Source organism: Sus scrofa, chromosome 3, assembly GCF_000003025.6.
Source record: "Sus scrofa isolate TJ Tabasco breed Duroc chromosome 3, Sscrofa11.1, whole genome shotgun sequence".
NCBI classification, from domain to species: Eukaryota; Metazoa; Chordata; class Mammalia; order Artiodactyla; family Suidae; genus Sus; species Sus scrofa.
In genome coordinates this window covers 22,884,056-22,906,941 of record NC_010445.4, presented here as the reverse complement: position 1 = coordinate 22,906,941, position 22,886 = coordinate 22,884,056, and the positions used below count along the sequence as shown (strand labels likewise).

Genomic DNA, 22,886 nt, shown 5'->3' with positions numbered 1-22,886 from the left:
CTCAGGAACTGAGCCACACCTTCAACCTACACGGCAGCTCACAGCAATGCCGGATCCTTAACCCACTGAGCGAGGCCAGAGCTCAAACCCGCAACTTTATGGATCCTAGTGGGGTTTGTAACCCACTGAGCCTCTCCTTCTTTAGACTGACTCTGCTTTTTTTTTTTCTTTTTAAGGGGTGCACTTGCAGAATATGGAGGTTCCAAGCTGCCAGCCGACACCATAGCCACAGCAACTCGGGATCCGATCCACATCTGTGACCTCCACCACAGCTCACGGCAACCCTGGATCCTTAACCCACTGAGCGAGGCCAGGGATCGAACCCTCAACCTCACGGTTCCTAGTCAGATTCATTTCCGCTGCACCACGACAGGAACTCCTAGACTGACCCTCCTCTGTAAAGTTCAACCTCCACCCCAACCCCTTTGGCCAGCATTCCTTTTCTCCACAGCAGTTATACCATCGAAAAGCATCTTTGTCTTGTTTATTGTCTGTCTTCTCTCACTAGAATGCAAGCATGTTAGATGCTTTAAGGTGTCCCAGCTGCAAACTGACCCTTCTCAAGGTTCCTGGATGAAAATGAAAACCTCAATAGCAAAGGTATGAAGTTTGTTCCCAGATCTTCCTTTTCCTCAGGTCAAAGCCCCAGAAGCTGATTAAATTTTCCCTCTAGGGCAGGAAGGAGAGAAAAATGAAAAGGTATGTGCGCCGAGTGCCCGGGTGAGCCCTGAGCGCCAGCCTGGCTGTGCCCTGTGTGATCTGGGCTCTGTGGTTGGATTTCTGGGAACAGAGTGAAAACTGCCAGGCTTGGCAGTGGCTGGAGGCTTTTGTGGCAGACTGGCCAGGTAGAGGGAACAGCTGGGCGTGCTGGGAGCAGAAGCTTCAAATGTCCGTGGGGCATCAACAGGCCGGCAGGGTGGCAGTGGGGCCAAGGGGCCCCATGGGACTGGGAAACCACCAGGAACCCGGTGCCACTCAGCTTCAGGTGACAAGACCGAACAGGAATGGAAGCCCTGGTGTCACCATACCTCCTGACTGCTTATTTTCCAGAGAATCAGGAAGTTGACTTTTATGAGCTGTTTTCTCACTTTTAAACATTGGTTCAAACATTTTTTAAATACCACGTGATTTTTATAAAACGCATTTGAAAACTGGGTCTCCCCCAGACCTCTACACCCCACTCCAGGGTTCTGTTTACAACTCTGTGGTTTAGCAAAACATTTAAGATCATGGACTTGGGCTGGGCGGGGGGGGGGGGGGGTGGAGGTGGCAGGGGGGCCTTACCTGGTGGTTCAGTGGGTTAAGGATCTAGCATTGTCACTGCTCCGGCTACAGTCACTGCTGTGGCGTGGGTTCAATCCCTGACCCTGGACCTGCCACATGCCACAGGTGCAGCCAAAAACAAACAAAAGGAGTTCCCACTGTGGCACAATGGATTAAGAATCCAGCATTGCCAAAGCTGCCTGTGGCATAGATCACAGCTTCGGCTCAGATTCCATCTCTGGCCCAGGTGAATGGCTTCAGGTGCCATCAAACAAACAAACAAACAAAGAACAAAGAACATGGACTTTGGTGACAGAGAGACCTGGCTTTGCTGCTATTGGCAGCCAAACCCTCTACCCCTGAGCTCTACCCCCCTGCTTTGCTGCTATTTGGGTGAAATTCCTGGACATCGGCACATCTGTATCTTTCTCTGTAAATGGGAACAAAAATAGAAGCTACCCCATAAGGTTGGAAGAATAAAAGAGACTTCGCAAAGTGCCTGGCAAATAGTGTCACCGTTCAGCAGTAGTTGTAATGGGGGGAGGGGGAGCCAAGGGGGACTGCTAGGGAGAAAGAGGAAGAGCAAAAAAAGGTGTGCGTGGTGTAAGCTGGTGTGTTGTGATCAGTGACAAAGGAACCCTCGAGCTTGCTGTGGCCTGGGGGAATGAGACTGAAGATCGGGGGACCCACCTTGATCAACGGACCTAGATAAGGATTCAAATTCAACCAACCCAGCCAACCTCCCAGCCGGCATCTAAGGCCTCCAGACCTGCAGGTGGCGCTGCATCTCTAAGATACTCTCTATCTCAAGGGGTGGCATAGATCCCAAGCCGGGGCTTCCCGTTGTGCCCACAATTGACCTCTTTGAGGTTAGCTGTAGGACTTTACATCTGGGCTTGTGGTAATTTATCTTCGTTTGGGACCTGATATTCCAGAGGTGGAGATTCTTTAACTGCCTCCTGACTTCTTCCTTTTGTTGGTTGCATTCAATTTTCACCCGCATCGTTTAGGAGGCTTTGGCTGCAAGCAACAGCGGCTCCAACCTAAGATAGCTTAGTAGAAAGGAACTGCATAGCCTCGTGTCCAGGAGTAGGAGTAGCTTCACGTATGGCTTCATGTGGGTCAGATGATGAAACTGGGACCTGTTTCCTCTCTGCCATCTCTCTGGATGGCATTCATTCTTATGCTGCCTGTTCCCACCAGGCAGGACTCCCTAGGAGCTCAAAGAAAAAGTCCTTGTGTAGAGTTTCATTGACTATGGTCAATTGGAGTTGGGTCACGGTCCCTCCTTTGAACCAATCAATATCCCAAGAGGAATATTATGTGTGATTTCTAGGCCAAAGCCCTATCAACCCTCAGTGGGGTGGTGATACTTGAAATCAGCATCCCCAGGATCAAAATATGGACTCGGGGTAAGGAAGCGGGGGTTGACCCCAGAGCTAAATCACCTACAGTCATCTGAAGTTGAATGAAATGGAGGCTCAGTGACCCCCCGCAAGGGAAAAAAAATAGTCACCTTATTGCTTATGAATGTGCTGTTTAAATTGGGATTGTCAAGCACAGCATCCAACACGCTGCCGATCCCTGGGGTGGCTTGGCTGCTCTTGGATCCCTTTTAATAATCCATCATCTCCTAGAATTGCACTAACTTTTTTTTTTAATAATGATTTTTATTTTTTCCATTATAGCTGGTTTACAGTGTTCTGTCACTTTTCTACCATATAGCAAGGTGACCCAGTCACGCATACATACATACATTTTTTTTCTCACATTATCATGCTCCATCATAAGACTAGATGTAGTTCCAACTAACATGATAAAAGAAAGCAGGAGTACTGTTCTTCCACAGTAGTCTATAAAAGCCCATTAGACTAGGCTAAATATAATTACAAGAGTCCGTATAAGGAGTTCCTGATGTGGCACAGTGGTTAAAGAACCCGATTAGGAACCATGAGTTTGAGGGTTTGATCCCTGGCCTCGCTCAGTGGCTTCAGGATCCAGGGTTGCCATAAGCTGTGGTGTGGGTCGCAGACTCAGCTCGGATCTGGCGTTGCTGTGGCTGTGGCATAGGCCAGCGGCTATAGCTCTGATTAGACCCCTAGCCTGGGAACCTCCATATGCCCTAGAAAAGACAAAAAAAAAAAAAAAAAAAAAAAAAAAAAAAAAGAGCCCTTATAAGTGGGAGAGGGAGGCAGAAGAGAGAGAATGACAGATGTGGTGTACACAAAAGACTTGGCCCAACATTGCTGGCTTTTAACATAGAGGGAGGGGCCACAAGCCAAGAAATGCAGGCAGTATTTTTTCCTTCTTCTTTTGAAGGCCGCACCTGCACATATGGAGGTTCCCAGGGTAGGGACTGAATTGGAGCTGCAGCTGCTGGCCCACACCACAGCCACAGCAACTCAGGATCCAGGCCGCATCTGCAATCTACACCGCAGCTTGTAGCCATGCCAGATCCTTCATCCACTGAGTGAGGCCAGGGATCGAACCCGCATTGTCACGGACACTATGTCAGGTTCTTAACCCACTGAGCCACATAGGGAACTCCAAAGGCAGTATGTAGAAACTGGAAAAGACAAGAAGATAGATTTAACTCTAGAGCCTCCGGGAAGAACACAGACCTACCATTTCTTGATTTCAGTGATATGGGACTTCTCACCACCAGAACTGTAAGATAATGCATTTGTGTGTATGAAGCTAGTACCTTTGTGGTAATTTGTTACAGTAGCAAGAGAAAAGGAAAAGTCCCCTATGGATGAGGGGAATGAGAGGTTGACAACAGCGAAGGGATGAGAAAAGAGAAGGGATGCCTTTGGGGGTTGCCCTGTGAAATGAAGGTATTGAAATCATAGTCCTTGGGAAGAGGGAAAAAAAGTGAGGATCCGAAAAAGGGCCTGGCCGTGCCCTGAGGCTGAAGCACAGGTGTCCTGGGTGTCCCCGGGAGGAAGCCAGAGGTCCCAACCACCAGGTAAGCCCTTTGAATTTCTCATCAGAGATGGGGACGTCAGAGGATCTGGGAATGACCTTGGAGGAGGTGGCTGAGGTCTAGGGAAGGAGGAGGTCACTGAGAAAGCAAAGATGAGGGTGATAGAATTCAGAGGTTTGGGGAGGGGCAGGGGACTCAGTGGCAGAAGCCTGTTCCTGTGCAAACTCCCCGAAGGCTTCCCCACGCCCAGAGGTCAGTCTGTGCCTGCGGGTGGTGTGGATGTGATGGGCGTGGTTGTACAGGTGTGCACGAGGGGACCAGGTACATCTGGGGGCAGGATGGAGTGTCGAACGTGGCACGTAGGGTCTGGGGGTGGGGAGTTGGCGCCTGTGGGGACAGTGATCTGTCTGGGGAACGCAAGGTTGAGGGGGGGTCTGTGTGTACAAATGTGTGGACGTGCAAAGCGATGTGCAAAGGGACGCGCGAGGGGCCCGGGGTGGGGGTGCTGGGTAGACTTACTTGGATGTGGACGTGGGTACGAGGGAGCGTGCGGGAGCTGAGTTCGTTTCCCAGGAGAGTGAGAAAGAGGGGCCGTGGGGAGCCCGGGCGGGTGCACTGACCCCGCCGTCGGCGCCGCCAAGCCCCGCCCGCGGCGCTCCCGGGCTTCCCCGCCCCGGCGCCCGCTCCCTCCCCGTCCCTGTCGCCAGGCGCTGGCGGCCCCACGGCCACAGCCTCCTGGCCGCCGCCGCCTCCAGATCGCCGCCGCCGCCGCCACCACCACCGCCCCCAACCGCGCGCATCCCGAGCCGCCCCGGGAAGCAGGTACGACAGCGACGCGGGGCTCGGCGCCTTCCCCCGCCACCTGCCGGCCGCCCCGCCTCAGGTTCCCACCGGAGGGCGCTCGGCGGTGGCGCTGGCGGCGCTGAGGGGACCCGGCTACGGGCGCTGGGGGACCACGGAGGAGGAGGGAAGGGAAGCCCCCCAGGATGCGAGCGAAGGGCCGGGGCGAGCGCGTCGGGGGTCTGAGGCTGCAGAGGGGGCGGCAGCGTCCTGGGCACGGATGGGAGGGGTGAAATGTCGTTCGGGAGGGTGACAACAGCGACACCTGAGAGCGCCGGCTACGGCTAGGCATCAGGACGCACAAGGCTTTGCTGGAATTAGGGCCTTCTTGGTGTTCCCATTTTACGGAGGGGGACAACTGAGGGTCACAGGCTGGAGAAGCTTCTCTAGGCCCCAGGGATGAGTTGCTGAGCCCAGATTTGAACCCCAGGCGTCTGATCCAGAGCCCATCGCTTAGCCTCCCCTCCCAGCACGCCTCTGCGGAACTGGGGGCCCGGGCGGCGGTCGCCTATCCACCGACGGTGCCTGTTGCTGGGGTGGAAGCCAGATGCGAAGGCCCTGCTGTCGAACCCCCAGAGCTGTGAATGTCGGCGACGGGGGCCGCTCTGTACTGGGCAGGGGTGGGACCAGGAGTTGCGAGCAGAGCAGAACGTGTGCAGCTGGGGCGGGGCGGTCCCCTCTCCTCCGGGGGCGAGGGGTGGGGAGAACCGGAGTTCATGGGAGGTTTAGGGAGGAGGCAGCAGAGCTTCTGGCACCCACCAGAGGCACACAGCTCCTCCAGGGAGTGAGGGCAGCACAGATGAGGCTGGTGTTTGTCCCCAGCTGCCAAGCCCTCTGAGTCCATGCGGAGCCTGTGTGAACCCATCCTCAGGCTTAAGCATCCTTGTGGCTCCTGTGCATGACCTCTGCCCGGAACCCGACCTACCTGCCCACTGAACTGTGTGATTCCAGGAGAAAAACACCAGATCCATCCTCTGTCTATTGCCTTCCAGCCCCTGCCCTCCCTGCCCTGCAGAAGCAACTGCCTTCATCATTTGGGGTGTTTCTCCCCCACTTTTTCCTACACCCGTTCCGTCATATGCATGTGTACCCATAGAAAGTATGTGAGCTTCCTCTTAATTTTGTGGGAGGATAGAAATAATAGAAATGGTATAATCCGCCCACATCATTCTGCAACCGGCCGCCCCCTCCACCCAGGTATCATTTCCTTGAAAGTGACCCGTGTGGCTGCATGTAAATCTAGCTTATTTAATTTGCTACATTGTTTTTCACCAGGGGTTTGCCAAGGGCTGGGCATTTAGGTCATAAAAATTAAAGGACAGTTTTCTGTGTCAGCTTCTTCTGTAAACTGACATCTCTGGCTTAAGTAAGATTTCTTCGTGCTTTGTCCTTAACTAACTGCACGGGATCTGAATTTGGGGGACAAGGCCCCTGGTTCTCCATTGCACACGTACGTGTGTGCACACCTGCACAAGGCACGCACACTTGCACAGGGGCACGTGTGCACACTTCTATCCCATCTGTCAGGGGACAAGGACAAACACACCCCTCCATCTGTGGTCTCCGCTGAGCCCACAGGCCTGGGATTGAGCCAGGCCACAAGCTTTGCCTGTCCAGGCCCCAGTGGGCAGAATTCCCATAAGGGACCAAGTCCAGGGTTTCCCTCTAGATACCCTGAGAGGACAGAGAAGGAGTTAGGAACTAAGCCTGATGGACTAAAGTTTGGGGGATCCTATGTGTTTACCCCCAAATTTTTGCTGGTCCAAGCTGTGCCTTGAGAGTGTGCTTACCTTAGAATGTGAGCCAAGGAGTTCCCGTTGTGGCTCAGCAGAAATGAACCTGACCAGTATCCATGGGGACCCAAGTTCGATTTCTGGCCTCGCTCAGTGGGTTAAGGATCCGGCGTTGCCATGAGCTGTGGTGTAGGTCACACATGCAGCTCGGATTTGGCATTGATGTGGCGTAGGCTGGCAGCTACAGCTCTGATTCAACCCCTAGCCCGGGGAATCTCCATATGCCTAAAAAGACCAAAAACACAAAGAATGTGATCCAAGACCATCAAGAGTTTGGAGGAAGCCTGATAAGAGTCTGTTGGGGGAAATCTGCAAGCAGAGCCGCCTGCATTGCAATCCCAGCTCCGCCTCTTCCTAGCTTGGGCAATAGTTCCCTTCCCCATCTGAGCCAGAGTTTCACATCGTAACACAGGGATGATGGTAATAGCAACCTCCCAAAACTGTTGAGTGGATCCGTGGGTGATGAAACCAAATGCATACAGCATTGCCAGCACCCGGGAAGCAGGAAGTCTTGCATCCCGGGACAGAGGAGACCCAGAGATGGTTCCTGGGGGGCGGTGCCCCTCAGAGTCACCATCTGAGACCTTGTCCACCTCTCAAGTGCAGGTCACAGAAGCCTGGTGCTGAGTGGGACCAAGCTTGCGATTTCTGCTTGCGAGAGCCAAGCCCAGATCACAGCGGGGTCCGGAAGTGTCACGGCACCTACAAAGGACCTACTGGGCTCCTGGGCCTGCGCTAAGATCCAGGAACAAACTGGGCTGAGGTCCCCACCTTTGAGTCACAGGAGACAGCAGAAGTCACAACTCGGATCTGTGTGTAAGCTTCGTGGGGCTTATGCTCCCTGTTAAATATTAGCTTACTCCCCAGATTTTTAAAAGTGAGAGATGTCACTTCATACTTCTTTTCCTTTTTTTTTTTTTTTTTTTTTTTTTTTTTTTGCTTTGCTTTTTAGGAGCCGTACCCATGGCATATAGAAGTGCCCAGGCTAGGGGTCAGATCAGAGCTGTAGCCACCGGCCTACACCACAACCACAGCAAAAGGGATCTGAGCCACGTCTGTGACCTACACCACAGCTCACAGCAGCACCGGATCCTTAACCCACTGAGCGAGGCCAGGGATCGAACCTGCATCTTCATGGATACTGGTCAGGTTCATTTCTGCTGAGCCACAGTGGGAACTCCTGAACTTCGTATTTCCAGATCCTCCTGAGAAAAGAGGATCAGGAGTTCCCATTGTGGCTCAGTGGTTTAAGAACCCGACATAGTGTCCACGAGAATGCGGGTTCGATCCCTGGCCTCTCAGTGGCTTAAGGATCCAGCGTTGCCACAAGCTGCAGGTTAGGTCACAAGGGCAGCTTGGATCAGGTGTGGGTTTGGCTGTGGTGTTCCCTTGGCAGCTGCAGCTCCGATTCGACCCCTAGCCTGGGAACTTCGACATGCCATAGGTGTAGCCAGAAAAAGAAGAGGATCCGAAAAGCCAACCACTCTGGCCCTGACTTTCGACTATCCCCTGGGATGGGGCAGACACCCTCCAGGGTGGCACAGTCCCCACCTGGCCCCCCTTGATTCAGAAAGAGCAGCTTAATATAAAAGTTAATAATGCAGATTCCACGGCCAGTTTCTGCATCCTAGCTCAGGCATGGCTTAGTTGTATGGTCTAAAGCAAATCATTTAACATTTTTGTGATTCAAAAATAGGGACAATAAGTAGCACTTCCCTCAAGGGGCCTTTTTAGGCATTAAATGAACCAACAAACCTAAAACTCTTACAGCAGTGCCTGGTGTTTGGAATACACTAAGGGTTGGTGTCACTGATGTTAATGGCAGTGTAAGCTGCCTGGTCTCTGTAACCAAGCTGTACTTGGAGTTGGACGCTTAGTAATATGCTATGGAGGAGTTCCCTGGTGGCTCATTAGGTTAAGGAGCTGGCATTGTCACTGCTATGGTTCGGGTCACTGTGTAGTATGGGTTCAATCAATCCTTGGCCTGGGAACTTCTGCATGTCTTTGTCTTTCTAACTGATTTCACTCAGTATGAGAATCTCTAGTTCCGTCCATATTGCTGCAAATGGCATTATGTCATTCTTTTTTATGGCTGAGTAGTATTCCATCGTGTATATATACCACATCTTCCGAATCCAATCCTCTGTCGATGGACATTTGGGCTGTTTCCATGTCCTGGCTATTGTGAATAGTGCTGCAATGAACATGTGGGGGTGCAAGTGTCTCTTTTAAGTAGAGTTTTGTCCGGATATATGCCCAAGAGTGGGATTGCGGGGTCATATGGAAGTTCTATGTATAGATTTCTAAGGTATCTCCAAACTGTTCTCCATAGTTAGCCAGGGGATTTCTACGTGCCATGGGTGCAGCCCTAAACAGACAAAATGACAAAAAAACAAAACAAACAAACCAAAAAAGCCCTCCAGGTGGAAGAATGTGTAGATGGTGAGAATTCTGACTAAAGCCAAAGGGGATGTCCTAAAATAAAGGCATATCCCCTTCAGCCTGGGAGGCTGGAAAGAACCACTTCCTTACAGATTAGGAAAATTGCAGAGGGGCCTAGTGTGTTTTTTATTCCTTTTTTTTTTTTTTTTTGGTCTTTTTACCTTTTCTAGGGCCACTTCCGCGGTATATGGAGGTTCCCAGGCGAGGGGTCCAATCAGAGCTGTGGCCGCCTGCCTACTCCAGAGCCACAGCAACTCAGGATCCAAGCCATGTCTGCAACCTACACGACAGCTCACAGCAATGCCAGATCCTTCACCCATGGAGCAAGGCCAGGGATCATACCCGAAACCTTGTGGTTCCTAGTGGGATTTGTTAACCACTGCGCCACAACGCGAACTCCCCTTTTTTTTTTTTTTTTTTTTTTTTTCTAATGGCTGCACAGGCAGCATGTGGAAGTTCCCAGGCCAGGGACTTGGATCCGAGCCACAGCTGTGACCTACATCACAGCCCCGGCAACACCAGATCCTTTAACCCACTGTGCCGGGCCAGGGATCAAACCCACACCTCTGCAGCAACCAAAACCACTGCAGTCAGATTCTTACTGCGCTCCAGGGTTTTGATTGTTTAGAATTCACTCCCCTGCCTAGTTGCACAGCCTCCAGTGGGCCCACCTTGAGGGCCTGGTGCAAGATTTGACCTTCTGGGGAGCTGTTTCCTAGTGCGGGATGCCCTGTGCTGCTGAGGACCGCCCCCCCCCCCCATAAAGTCTGTGATTGGAGATCCTCTATGCCTGCGTGGCTTTGCAGGCAGCATCTTCTCCCTCAGGGCCTTGAGAACCAGGTTCAAGTCCAGGTTGGGACAGTCACATTTTGCAAAGGGGGCCCACTCCATATGTCTTCTTCAAAGCACTGATCAGGACTGGGGCTGCAGCACAGCCTAATGAGTACAAGCACGGGCCTTGCCTTAAATATCAAAGTGGCTAAGTCTGCCTTCATGAAAATTAATTTTTCCTGGAATCCCTGGATGGCTCAGTGGGTTAAGGATCCCATGCTGCCACGGCTATGGCTCTGGTTGCTGCTGTGGCTCAGGGTTCGATCTCTGGCCTGGGAACTTCTGAATGCTGTAGGAACTATTTTCTGTAGGCCAAAAACAAAGAAGCAAACAGACAAACAAAAATCCACAAGCCCCGGGAGGTCCCGTAGTGGCTCAGCAGAAACAAACCCGACTAATATCGAAGAGGCTATGGGTTCGATCCCTGGCCTTGCCCAGTGGGTTAAGGAGCCGGCATTGCCATGAGCTGTGGTGTAGGTCACAGAAGTGGCTTGGATCCTGTGTTGCTGTGGCTGTGGTGTAGGCTGGCCACTGCAGCTCTGATTGGACCCCTAGCCTGGGAACTTCTACATGCCCCTCACTTTCAGTCCTAAAAACAAACAAAAATCCATAAGCCCAGACATGTCAAACTCGTAAAAATATTCGTCACTTTAATGACAGAGAGTTCATTTCATAGAGAGCTTTTAAAGACTTTATAAATTAAAGATCAAATACCAGATCCAAAAAAGGGGTAGAGAATAAAGGATATAGTTTACTGTTTGCATAAAAAGAAATACGAACTGAATTCAGATGAAAAGATGCTCAAGTCTGAAAACAAAAATGCGCAACGAATCCACACCGATTCTGTTTTCCACCTGCCAGCTCACTGGGTAACTCTCCACGTTGGTAGAGACACCAGGATTCTCGAACTCCACCTCTGGGAGCTCGAATTGGGGCACCTTCAGGGGCAGTTAGGAAAACGGTCAGTTTTTAAGACGTCCATCCTCTAGGTCTCTGCCACTTCACCTCTAGGAATGTGTCCAGTGGATAACCTTGCCTTGGGCACCTGACGTTAGAACCAAGGTTGTCAGTGTTGTGTAAGAGCCAAGGATAGCTTACAATAGCCAAGACATGGAAACAACCTAAATGTCCATCGGCAGAGGAGTGGATCCAGAAGATGTGGTACAGAGACACAATGGAATATTGCTCAGCCATTAAAAAGAGCGAAATACCAGCATTTTTTGCAACATGGATGGACCTAGAAACTATCATGCTAAGTGAGGTCAGCCATACAATGGGACACCAACATCCAATGCTTTCACTGACATGTGGAATCTGAAAAAAGGACAGACGGACCTTCTCTGCAGAACAGATGCTGACTCACAGACACTGAAAAACTTATGGTCTCTGGACGAGACAGTTTTGGGATGGGGGGATGCGCTTGGGCTGTGGGATGAAAATCCTGTGAAATCAGATTGTTATGATCATTATACAACTACAGATGTGATAAATTCATTTGAGTATAATAAAAAAAAAAAAGAGCCAAGGATAGCAAATTAGCCAAACATCCATCAGAAGGGGTCTAAGGACTGTGCCTGTCTTGACAGCCACACAGGAGAATACGACGCAGCCACTCAAAAGAAAGCAGCAGCTCTGCATGAATAAATGTGAACCTGGGAGTTCCAGTCCTGGCTCAGTGGTAACGAACCCAACTAGCACCCATGAGAACATGGGTTTGATTCGTGGCCTTGCTCAGTGGGTTAAGGATCTGGCGTTGCCGTGAGCTGTGGTGTAGGTTGCAGATGCAGCTCGGATCCCATGCTGCTGTGGCTGTGGCATAGGCTGATGGCTACAGCTCTAATTCGACCCCTAGCCTGGCAATTTCCATATGCCGCGGGTATGGGCCTAAAAAGAAAAAAAAAAGTGAATGCAAGATATAAAATTATATATTTTTCTACTACTTGTGTGTGCTCTTTAACAAGGGACTTGGGAGGGAGTGGGATGGGTGGGGAATTTGGGGTTGGTAGATGCAAACTATTACATTTAGAATAGATATAAGCACAGGGAACTATATCCAGTCTCTTAGGATAGACCATGATGGAAGATAATATGAGAAAAGGAATATATATATATATAGCATATATATATATATAGCACATATATAGCACATATATAGCATATATAGCATATATATATATATATATGACTGTCACTTTGATGTACAGAAGAAATTGACAGAACATTGTAAATCAGCTACAATTTAATTTTTAAAATTATTTTTAAAAGGTACTCAGAATTCCTATTGTGGCTCAGCAGCAACAAACCAGACTAGGATCCATGAGGATGCATGTTGGATCCCTGGCCTCACTCAGTGGGTTAAGGATCCGGCGTTGCCGGGAGCTGCGGTGTAGGTTGCAGACGCAGCTCAGATCTGGCATGGCTGTGGCTGCGGTGCAGGCCAGAGGCTACATCTCTGATTGGACCCCTCGCCTGGGAACTTCCATATGCCGCAAGCGCGGCAAAGGGACTCTGTGATCGTATATACGTATATATTTGCATACACACATTAGAATCTGGAGGGCGCACTGGCAATCCAGGCTGACTTTGGGGAGGGAAATTGGCAGGGGAGGCTCACTTTTCCTTGCATACGCTTTGGGGCTCGTTAGATTTTTTTTTGTTTCCCTCGTGCAGTTGTTATATTACAGTCATAAAATCTAGCCACGCTTATCTTCTTTCTCCTTATTTAAAACAAGTGTGACACTAGAGATAAGGTTAATTCCCCAGTGATTGCTACCCAAATGATATGTCTTCCAATAAACAATGAATTCGTTGTGCTGAGTAGCGCCTTTATCACAGAAGAATAAATACGGCGTGACTGCACTTGCATGGGGTGTCTAGAACAGGCAAATTCAGAGAGAGAAAGTAGGAGAGGCTACCGGGGACTGGGTGGGGGAACGGGTGATTGGGGAGGTAGTGTTTAATGGGTACAGAATTTCATCCTGTTTGAGATGCTGAAAAAGTTCTGAGAGTTCCCGCTGTGGCTTAGTGGTAACAAACCCGACTAGTATCCATGAGGACGCAGGCTTGATCCCTGGCCTTGCTCAGTGGGTGAAGGATCCTGCGTTGCTGTGGCTGTGCCGTAGACTGGCTATTGCTCCAGTTTGACCTTTAGCCTGGGAACTTCTCTATGCCTCAGGTGTGGCCCTAAAAGGACAAAAAGAAAAAAAAAAAAGAAAAAGTTCCGAAAATGGATAGTAGTGATGGCTACGCAGCCATGTGAATGTCCTGGATGCCGCGGAAATGTACGCTTAAAAATGGTTGAGACAGGGAGTTCCCGTCGTGGCGCAGTGGGTAACGAATCCGACTAGGAACCCTGAGGTTGCAGGTTCGGTTCTTGCCCTTGCTCAGTGGGTTAAGGATCCGGCGTTGCCTTGAGCTGTGGTGTAGTTGGCAGACACGGCTCAGATCCTGTGTGGCTGTGGCTCTGGCATAGGCCGGCGGCTACAGCTCTGATTCAACTCCTAGCCTGGGAACCTCCACATGCTGTGGGAGTGGCCCTAGAAAAGGCAAAAAGACAAAAAAAAAAAAAAGTTGAAATAGCATCCTTTTTGTTCGAGTCTGTTATGAGGGAATTTGCGCAGACCCCCGTATTAGCAAGTTAGTTTTCCAACAATTAGCTGGGTGGGGAAAATGAAAGTGTCATTGCTGGGATGCCAAGACTACTTCAATTTTTGTTTGGGGGAACAGATATTACTCCTTTGATATAAGAAAGAGGCAGGAAAGACTGGGCAGGGGCTGGTGTGGCACCTTGTGAGTCCAGTTATGACATTTCAGGTTCCAGTATTTGTAAGACAACTAGGTTTCAATCAGTAAGTCCTAAGCAAATGTTAAATTAAAAATATCCTTCCCCCCAAAAGGTTAAAATGGTAATTTTTATAGTGTATATTTTGCCACAATGAAAATATTTAAGGATAGGGTGTTCCCATCATGACTCAGTGGTTAAGGAATCTGACTAGTATCCACAAGGATGTGGGTTCGATCCCTGCCCTCGATCAGTGGGTTAAGGATCCAGTGTTGCCATGAGCTGCAATGTAGGTCACAGATGGGGCTCAGATCTGGCGTGGCTGTGACTGTGGCTGTGGTGTAGGCTGGCAACTGAAGCTCTGATTGGACCCCTACCCTAGGAACCTTCACGTGCCACGGATGCAGCCCTAAAAAAACAAACAAACAAAAAAATTTAAGGATAACTCAAAAAAAAAAGTATGGGCTTTGATTTCAGGTTGCTTGGGTTCTAGTCCTTGACTTCTCCACTTCTTAGCTATGTGTGCTTAATCAAGGGTGTGTCCTTCTTTAAAACCTCAGTTTTCCTGCCTGAAAAATGGGGTTGTCACAGAGCACCTGGCTCACCGGAATCCTGCAAGGATTAAGTGACTTTATCCATACAAAGTGCTCATTCTGCATTTCTGGAATTAGTCTAGGCGGTCAGGTTTAGGAAGATAGGGAGGCTAAGCTACACCACTAGACCAAATTTTCAGACCAGCAGATTCAGGTAGAGTGAATTTATAAATAAGGAGCTTATAAAAGCACCATCTCTATTTTTATATCCCTTTGTATTTGCAAAAAAATAATGTATTTCCATAATGTCAAATTACAGAATGCAGAGTTTGACAAACCTCTTGGCTGGTGGGACTCTGCCAAAGATGCAGCAGTTCTAAACCTCTGGCCTCTTTACCTGCAGAGATTCAAATGCTGGCTCTGTCACTTATTAGCTGTGTGACCTCAAGCAAGTTACTTAACCTCTCTGTGTTTCTGTTTTCTCATCTATAAACTGGAGGTGATAATAATTCTCACCCCATTAGGGATGTTTTGAAGATTAATGTCAAGGGCTTAGAGCAATGATTGGCCCACAGTAAGTCTCAAGCAAATTTTTTGGGGGTTTTTTTAAATTAATTAATTATTTTATTTTGCTGTTTTTTTAGGACCGCACCTACGGCATATGGAGGTTCCCAAGCTAGGGGTTCAAATCAGAGCTGCAGCTGCCAGTCTGTCACAGCCACAGCCACAGCAACACAGGACCTGAGCCGTGTCTATGACCCACGCCACAGCTCATGGCAACGCCGGATCCTTAACCCACTGAACGAGGCCCGGGATCGAACCCACCACCTCATGGTTCCTAGTCACATTCATTTCCACTGCGCCATGACGGGAACTCTGAGTGCCAAGCAAATGTTAAGAAAATAAATAAACCTGAAATAACCCTGAACATCTTAGCATTTTTGTTTTTAAAAGAGGAATTTGGTTTTTTTACACTAAAGAAATGGCATTAGAGCAGAGATAGAAGTTAGGGAGCCGAGCTGACTCTGGAGGGCTTCTCTAGGGTGGGTTGCAGAGGCCAAGATAAACCCAGCTGAGGGGGGGACAATATGAGATGCTCCAAGGAGTTCAGGGATTTTCCCAAGAGGCCCCACGGTGGGAACCACAGAACCTAGATCCAGCCCCAACTTTCTCTTCCTCCCCGGTGCCTCTCTGATAGGGAGTGTCTTGAGAATCCGGTGGCTGGGGAGTCTGGGGCCCTACGAGAAACAAAGCTCTGGGACAATCCAGGCAGCCTTGCTTCCTCCTGATGTGCCGGGGAGCTCATTCCCAAGCCAAGGTCTGGAAGTAGGGCTCGGACCTGGGAAACCCGGCCCACGGTCCTTCAGGAGCCACACCTGAACTGGCTCCATCAAGGATCTGAACTGGATCCATCAAGCAAGGGCTAGATGGCAGCCTCCTGCAGATAAGCTGATTCCTGAAATTCCACTGTCACCTCTGTCCCTCCCCCCCAGGAGGGTCACCTTTGTCTTTTTTTTTTTTTTTTTTTTTTTTGGCCATTTCTTGGGATGCTCCCGCGTCATATGGAGGTTCCCAGGCTAGGGGTCGAATCGGAGCTGTAGCCACTGGCAACGCAACTCCAGAACCTTAACCCACTGAGCAAGGCCAGGGATCAAACCCGCAACCTCGTGGTTCTTAGTCGGATTTGTTAACCACTGAGCCACTACAGGAACTCCACCTTTGTCCTTTATCAGTGGTTTACACCACGGTGAAAAGGAGTCAGATAGAGGCTTTGGTGGGTCTGAGGCTGTGGACCCGAAGGCAGCCTTTAATGGCCTGTTTCAGAGACTGAAGGGATCAGAAAACATTTAGGTGCGCTTGGCCCATGCTAGGTGGTCCTAATAGAATAAGGAGCCATTCACTCAGCCTGAGGAGTGCTGGAGACAGAGCTGCTATGCTCAGAGTATAGCTGCCAAGGTTTAAGTGTTAAAATCCCCCCAGACGCCTTAATTCCTTTATCTGGACGCTTTATGTAACAGTTAAGAGTTTCCTGCCTGATGGGAGGGGGAGGGATCGGGAGCTTGGGCTTATCAGACACAACCTAGAATAGATTTATAAGGAGATCCTGCTGAATAGCATTGAGAACTATGTCTAGATACTCATGTCGCAACAGAAGAAAGGGTGGGGGAAAGAACTGTAACTGCAATGTATACATCTAAGGATGACCTGACCCCCTTGCTGTACAGTGGGAAAATAATAAAAAAAAAAAAAAAAAAAAAAAAAAAAAGAGTTTCCTAGTTAGGAGTTCCCGCTGTGGCTCAGCGGAGATGAACCTGACTCACGTCCATGAAATCGCATGTTCGACCCGTGGGCTACACACCGTGGGTTAAGGATCAGGCGTTGCCATGAGCTGTGGTGTAGGTCACAGACGCAGCTCGGAACCGGCGTTGCTGTGGCTGCAGTGTAGGCCTGCAGCTGTAGCTCTGATTCGACCCCAGCCTGGGAACTTCCATATGCATGGGTGTAGAAGCAAAAAAAAAAAAAAAAAAAGAGTTTGGGCATTAAAGGAGCTGCCATTGATTGGAGTTTAGCTCTGTGGGACCCCATGTAAGATACTTAACCTCTGAACCCCAACCATGGCCTGTGGGGACAGTGGTACCTCCTGCAGGGCCCTAGGTAAGCAGGCACAGCACCTTAGCTCAGTGGCAGGTAATTGACTCCTGTTGACGGGCCCCACCCTTCTTACTGCTCTGATTAACTCCAGAAATGCTATTCCAGCCTAGCAAGGGAGGAGGGTGGGGCGGAGGGAGGAGAGTCCCGGAGTGAGAAAAACTGAAACCCCTGGAGAATTCAGGGAGAGGTGAAAGATCAGAATCGGCCTGGGTGTGTGTGTCGAGGGAGGGGTGATGCCCAAGTCAGGGTGGACTGGTTGGTTGCAACTTGCTGGCCGGTGGAGCAGGAGCCGGTCTGGGTCTCACGCCTCCCTGACCCCTCTGACACCAGAGGGTAGCCTGGCCACGGGGTGACCCACCCATGGGGAAGAACTTCCCCAGAGAAGAGGAGGAGCGTCTGCAACCTACACCACACAGAGCTTGTGGCAACGCCAGATCCTTAACCCACTGAGAGAGATCAGGGATCGAACCTGCATCCTCATGGACACTGTGAGAGGTTCTTAACCTGCTGAGCCACAGTGGGAACTCCAGCATTGGGGAATATTGAGGGAGTGTTCCCTCAAGGCTGCAATACTAGTTCGGAGGGATTTAAACTGCTAGGGGCCGGGTTTTGTCTGTTTTGTGTACCGCTTCTCTGCTGCAGCCCCAGCTCCCAGGAGATGCTCATTGAGCTTTGGTTGAGTGAGTGAATGACAGATGGTTGGATGGGTGCCAGCGATGGGCTGGACCCTGGAGACACAGAGGTGAGCAAGCCACAACTCTCAATCCCTAGGAAACTCCTCAATGCCCCCCGCCCCGCTTTTTTTTTTTTTTCTCTTTTTCTTTCAGGACCACATTCATGGCATATGGAGGTTCCCAGGCTAGGGGTCGAATCAGAGCTATGGCTCCTGGCCTACACCACAGCCACAGCAGCGCAGGATCCAAGCCGTGTCTGCGAACTACACCACAGTTCACAGCAACGCCAGATCCTTAACCCACTGAGCAAGGCCAGGGATCGAACCTGCCTCCTCATGGTTACATGTTGGGTTCGTTTCCACTGTGCCACGATGGGAAATTCCCTCACTTCCACTCTTGAACTCCCACTGTAGCCCATCGATGGCTGGGCCTGAGATGGGCGAGGCGGTGTGGCTGTTGGATCTTAGGATCCGGGTGGATTAAAACCCCTGAAACCCCTCCCTGTGGTCAATTCCAAAAAGCCTCTGTCACTGGAGGAGGTGTGGCCACTCTGTGTGGGAACGATGCTGTTTTGTTTGACCCGTGCATGGGATGGACTGACTTTAGTTTCTTTCAACACCAGATAGGGTTTGTCCGATAAGTGTTGCTGGGGCCCATGTGGCCTTCTTCTCTACAGTCATAATAATAATAATAACACTAATAGGCAGCATCTGAAACTATACGCCACCTGCCTAACACAGGTCTTACATCATAGAATTCCTTCCTTAACCCTGAAGGTTCCGTCAGACACCCTTCCTCGCTTGACCCTTGGAGAGACTGAGCTCCCTTGCTTCGAGATCTCACTGTGTCCCTCCACCAATCTAGTGAAACAGGCGATGTCATGGTCTGCATGTTGGCAGATAAGGAAACAGGCTCAGAGAGGTTAAGGAACGTGCCCAAGGTCACACAGAGCTAGCACGTGGTGGGGCTGGGATTCCAACTCCAGCAGTCTGACCACAGAGCGCACTTTGTTCTCCCCGCCCTGCCTCTCCTCAGCTCCCAGATGTCATCTGAGAGGTAGGTGTGGAGAAAGGGAAAGTTTTACTCCATTGGAGTTCCCATCGTGGCTCAGTGGTTCATCAATCTGACTAGGAACCACAAGGTGGTGGGTTCAATCCCTGGCCTCGCTCAGTGGGTTAAGGATCCGGCGTTGCCATGAGCTATGGCGTAGGTTGCAGACGCAGCTCGGATCCTGTGTGGCTGTGGTGTAGGCTAGCAGTTGTAGCTCCAATTCGACCCCTAGCCTGGGAACCTCCATATGCTGCGGGTGTGGCCCTAGAAAAAGGCAAAAAAAAAAAAATTTTTACTCCGTGACAATGGCTCTCAAAGCCCTTGGTTCACCAGCAGCCGGGTATTAGTTTGCAGCTGGTCACCCTCCTGGGACCACTCCTATGTCCCTCTGCGGGTGATATTTCTAATCTCCCCCAGCAGAAAGGGGGCACCCAGAGCCCAGTTTGCCTGTGACTGAGATTCTCGGGGCAGTAGCCCCTTCCTGGGCACCAGATTCTCAGCCTCCACCTCTCCCTGAATCCCTGGGGGATGGCCACCTGGGGGCCCAGGAAGCCCACCGAGGCCAGGTCTCCCGCCCAGGGTCTCTGTTCCAAACCCTGGGCCCAAGGTCCAGGAAAGCCAAGCTGGATTTCAGAGGTTGACAGGAAACAGGAGGGCCCGACAGAGAAAAATGTCCCCCTTTCCTCCCTTTCTTGTCTCTGATTGATGCCTTGCATCTAGTGGTTGAGGAGGGTGTTTCTTTAACAAACTCCAGTGCCATGGAACCAACTCTAGCCGTCTAGTGCACAGAGACCACACCTGACACAACACTTCCAGGTGCTTGCTGCAGAACAGGTACGGTGAGCAGTGTCTTACCTGAACTACCGCATTTGCTCTGCACAATAAGCCCATCAAGTCGGTACTTCATGGGCACCACCATCACCAGCATCCTTCTCATCATTACTCCTCTCATCCTCACCTTCATCTTCATCATCATCACCTCCTCCTCCTCATCACCATTATCCCCACTGTCATCACCATCTCCTTCATCACCGTCCTCACCAACAGCGACATCATGGTCACCCAGGTGGCTTCCCAGACCCAAGACCCAACCTGCAGATAGGGAAACAGACCCAGAGGACGTGACCCATTCATCCCCTAGCAAGATAAGAAGAGCTGGGCTCGAAAGTCTAAAGGAGGCACATCTGATGCCTAGCTCCGACGCTTGAACTGCGTGCCTTTGGACCAGCGAGCTCATCTCTCTCCGCCTCTCCAAGCTCTTGTCTGTAAAAGGGGAAATAATCACACTTCCTGCCTCATAGGGTCTTGAGGAGGGTCACATGTGAAGTGCTGGCACAGGGCCTGGCTCAAACCGTAAAAGCAAAACTAACACGGGAACACCTGGCAGGGGCACAGTAGCTCAGAGGAAAGCTGGGGGCATTGGGCTGGGAGTTCCCAGCAGCCCTGGATGGTGAGGGGGCAGGTGTTGCCTGGCGTGGGAACAGACACAGGGCAGCCTTGGGAGCAGGATGGGAGAGAGCCCTCGAGGGCCCTTCTATCTTCCCAAGGAGGCAGGGCGTGGAGGGCTGAGGAGCGGCGCTTTCACCTGGAGCAGGGCCAAGGATTCAGAGCTGAAGCTGCGGTCAGTCCAGTCTGAGAGAGATCAGGGGGTAGGATCCTTTTCCACGCTGGATGCAGGAGGTCCCAGGAAGAGCCAGCCACTCCCTGCTTCGAACCCAAAGCTTCCCCAAAGCTTCCAGCCTAGACCCCCGCCATCTATGGAAGTGTTGCCTTCTGGGCCTCCTCCCTGTTTGATGAATTATTTCTAAGCAGCCGTAATTGTGGGCACCCAAGGCCAATCCTATGCCAGGCAACCAAGAGCATCTCACCTCTAGCTTCCAGCTCCACAAGCCCAGGGGTGCCATTCACACAGACTACATCATGACTCATGCCCCCCTAAGTTGCGCAGTGCACAACCTGGACAGTCATACAGGGCAGCTCTCCTAGCCTCCTTCTTCCTGGAGTAGGTACCAAATCTATCTTGGGTGCCCCAGGTCTGGCTGCAGCTCAAGGCAGAGACAGTTGCGTGGTGTCTGGATGCCAGTTGAGATGCAGAGAGGCCAGGTTTGCGGCCCCAGGCTTGTCCTTGAGAAGGTTGTATCTGGGCATTGTCTTGACTGGTGATGGTGATGGTGGTGGATTATTGAGAGGCAACATAGCAAAGTGTTGATGAGAGCCGCCTCTGGATTCAGGCAGACATGGGTTCAATTCTGTTCTATTCCTCTCACTCTGTGATTTTAGGAAGATCACCTGACCTCTCTGTGCCTTTGTTTCCTCATCTTTTTGTGGGTTTGTGTGTGTGTGTGTGTCTTTTTAGTGCTGCACCCACAGCATATGTAGGTTCCCAGGCTAGGGCTCAAATCGGAGCTGTAGTCGCTAGCCTATGCCATAGCCATAGCAACACAGGATCCAAGCTCATGGCCACACCAGATCCCTCACCCACTGAGCAAGGCCAGGGATCGAACCTGCGTCCTCATGGATGCTAGTCAGATTTGTTTCCACTGAGCCATGATGGGAACTCCTGTTTCCTCATCTTAAACTGGGTATATAATAATACGCAAGGGCATACACTAGTCCTCTTTCTTTTGGGAAGTAAGAAGGCAATGAGATGATGAAGTAGCTCTAAGGACTGTGCCTATCACCTAGTGAAATGATCACTGCATCTCAAGGGTCAATGATATGCCAGCCAGGGAGGGAGGGCTTGGAGCCGGCTGCCCAAAACCTTGCCAGGGTGATGAAGGATCCAGGGTCTCATCTGAGGTCTTTGGCCCATAGCCAGGCCAAGCCAATATTTGATCAGCCCTGGTCAACAAAATCATTGCATAATCAAGTGATGCTAAGGTTTCAGAGATTGTCAAGGGGAGGTTGTGCAGGTAAATACGAGGAAGAAGAAGGCCTGCAATCCAGGTCTCCATGCCCTCAGCTCGTTCCTCCATCCCAGGAAGTTGACAAACTGTGACCCAAGGGCCACCTTCGACCCACCACCTGTTTTTGTACTGTTCATAGCGAAGAATGATTTTTTCTGTGGTTGAAAAAAAAAAATCAAGAGAAAAATCATCTTCTGTGACGCATTCAAATGACATAAAGTTCAAAAGTCAGTGTTCATAAAGGAACGATTATCGGGAATGCCCTGGTGGCTCCATGGGTTAAGGATCTGGCTTTGTCACTGCTGTGGCGTGGGTTCGATCCCTGGCCCAGGGAACTTCTGCATGCTGTGGGACAAGGCCAAAAAAAAAAAAAAAAAGAGGAGTTCCTGCTGTGGCGCAGTGGGTTAAGGGTCTGGTTTCTCTCTGTGAGGCACCAGTTTGCTTCCCAGCTTGGTGCAGTGAGTTAAGGATCTGGTGTTGCTGCAGCTGTGGCATAGGCTGCAGCTGTGGCTCAGATTCCAGCCCTGGCTAAGGAACTTCCCGATGTCACAGGTACAGGACAAAAAAAAATTTTTATTTCATTTTGGTGGGTTTTTTGTTTTTGTTTTTTTGTTTTTGTCTTTTTTTTTTTTTTTTTTTTTTTTTTTTTTTTTTTTTTTGCTTTTCTTGGGCCGCACCCACGGCATATGGAGGTTCCCAGGCTAGGGGTCAAATCAGACCTACAGCTGCCGGCCTACACCACAGCCACAGCAACTCAGGATCCGAGCCTCATCCGCGGCCTATACCACAGCTCACAGCAACCCCAGATCCTTAACCCACCGAGTGAGGCCAGGGACTGAACCCAGGTCCTCATGGATACTACCTGGATTTGTTTCCGCTACACCACCATGGGCACTCCAAAAAAGTTTTTTTTTTTAAAAAAAAAAAAGAAATTATTGAAACACAGCCAAGCTCCATCATCTAAGATTCTCTATGCTGCTTTTACCCTTCATGGCATCACTGAGTAGCTGCCACAGAGACCTGAAAATCCTCACGTATCCCCATCTGGTCCTCTCCTGAGAATGTTTGCTGACCCCTTCTCTATCCAGCCTACGGTTCCCAAACTCTGCCGCACATTGGAATTCCCTGGGGGGGAACGTTTTAAAACCTAGCTGCTTGGGTTATGCCCCAGACCACATAAAGCAGACTGGCTGGG

At 50.5% G+C, this 22,886-nt stretch overlaps 1 protein-coding gene across 4 annotated transcripts in view; it reads left to right on the top strand.

The window, feature by feature from the left end:
* The window catches only part of SCNN1B (sodium channel epithelial 1 beta subunit), a 70,334-nt gene continuing 51,797 nt past the window's right edge, over nucleotides 4,350-22,886 (top strand). The window contains exon 1 of one of the 4 annotated variants that reach the window (XM_013989681.2): nucleotides 4,350-4,441. The gene's annotated coding sequence lies outside the window, so the exon portion shown is untranslated. Of the gene's footprint in view, nucleotides 4,442-4,487; nucleotides 4,511-4,845; nucleotides 5,012-7,443; nucleotides 7,639-22,886 lie in introns of those variants that run through there. The other 3 variants (XM_021086475.1, XM_003357614.4, XM_005656773.3) reach the window with 3 other exon arrangements.